Source organism: Euphorbia lathyris, chromosome 10 (assembly GCF_963576675.1).
Source record: "Euphorbia lathyris chromosome 10, ddEupLath1.1, whole genome shotgun sequence".
Classification (NCBI taxonomy): Eukaryota; Viridiplantae; Streptophyta; class Magnoliopsida; order Malpighiales; family Euphorbiaceae; genus Euphorbia; species Euphorbia lathyris.
The window spans coordinates 38971862-38974073 of NC_088919.1; positions in this window are offsets into that span (position 1 = coordinate 38971862).

Sequence of the window (2212 nt, forward strand, 5' to 3'; positions counted from 1 at the left end):
ATTGTAAAACATGTGATCTGATACCACAAAATGTTATCCTATCTCTCTGGTCACATATAACATGTCATCATATCACACTATTTACAATCTCAAAAACACATTTAATCATCGAACTCCATGATAAAGATAAATCCCAATAAATTTAATTGCATAATCTAATAACTGAAACCTCTAAAACACCATTAAGAAGACAAACTTTCAAATCACAATATAATGAAAATCTGGGAATTTATAACAATGTATCCTAAGTAGTAAACTTTCCCAAAATATATAACTCCATTGAATCAAACATGAAAATATTCAAAATGAAGGAAATATAAGCTCATAATAACTAATGTGAATGCCGTGGAAATGAATGCTTGATGTTTCTGGCCAACCTAATGCAGTATCCATGAGAAAACTCTTCCATCGAACAAAACTTCAATCTAAAAATGTAAACATGGCAATGAGTGAGCTTCAAACTTGATAACCACAATATCTTATATATATATATATACATGCACAAAACATCAAGAGATCACATTTCACACAACTCAACATACCATCGAACTTACCCAACAATCATATAACATCATATTAATATTAAACTTAGAAATTTACTTGATTTGGGCCCACATACACTTAGGTGATAATAATTTCAATGGTCTAATGGTAACTAGTGTGTGCTTTCATGTCCATATCGACACACGATCGTTTGTAACATATATCGCATATCCATGTATTCATGTCCCTATATCAAGTCTTTTCCCCATATCAGGACTATTCTCTGTAACCATATAGGTACAATAACAACTCATCATTTAAAACCCCAATATTGAGGCACTCCATATTGAGTAAGGTGTTGTGATCATATATTCAAACATTAAGACCATTGCTCTTGCCTACTTAAGCTAGCTACATATATCATTAACAAATACTCGTTATGTTATCGTCTAAACCTCACAAGGATTCATAATTTCTCTAAGAACTAGATTTCAGCCCATTCATATATCATCATAATCATCTCATCATATCAGTATCAATATCTCACTTCAACGAATATCTCATACATTTCATGAAAAAAAGTTATAAATGGGGAGAAGATCAGACAATCAATGAAGTCAAATTCATGAAATAAGTCTACTCCAACAACCGTAAGCAGCAGACTCCAAATATCAAATCTAGAAAAACCCATTAAAATGAAGAGAAAAAGAAGAAGTAGAAAAAGATGAGAAAATAGAGATGTTTCAATTGAATTATGACCTTTTTAAGTAAAAAAAAAAAGTCAATTTTTCTTTGACATATAACATGTACCGATATGCGAATTTATGAAACCACAAGTTTTTTTAAATTAATCATAAAATTATTGTTAAAAACAATTCAAAAATATAGTTTATTATCTATTTTCAGCCAAACAACTAGCAAGAAAATCAGAGTATATTATAGTTCTTTTTTCCAGAACCGAACCAAATAGACTATAATTAGACCTCGCCATGGACCGATGAGCCCGCCCGTCCGGCCCAAGCCTAGGCCCATTTAGTCGGGCCTTGACACATAAAATTAGTGTCAGGCCTGGCCCGATCCAAGCCCGAATAAGCCCGCCTAAAAAATGGGCGGGCTTGGGCTATATAAATACCCGCAGTGCCTGGCTCGACCCGTTATCTATATATAAATTTATAAATTTAATATTTATTTAAATGACTCATATTAACTATTATGTTTATTATTTTTTATAAAAAAAGTTAGTATTTTATTTTAATTGAATTTTTTTTAATATAGGTATGGGCTTGGACAGACGGGCTTGAGATTCCTTTTTTAGGCCCAAACCCCGACTCTAATTAGTGTGGGATTGGGCTTATCAAAAGCTCGACAGGTCCGGCCCGAGCCCGGTCCATACCGAGATCTAACTATAATTCAAAGTCATCCTATTCATTTCTCATTTTTGCTATCTCTAACTAATTAACTAAAAACTAACCACTACTAGTTAGGTGTCATGTGGCCATTTTTGCTATCTCTAACTAATTAACTAAAAACTAACCACTACTAGTTAGGTGTCATGTGGCCAATCCGTTGACACTGTGTGACGCTTCTTGTGTGCACACCTCATCCTGGGTGGGTCTTTGATTGAAAAATAAGAAAAGTGAAGTGTTTTTTTTTTTCTTTTTGGAAATTTATTATGATATATAAAATGGAAAAATTAAAATGACAGTTGAAGCCTGAGTGGTTGACGTTG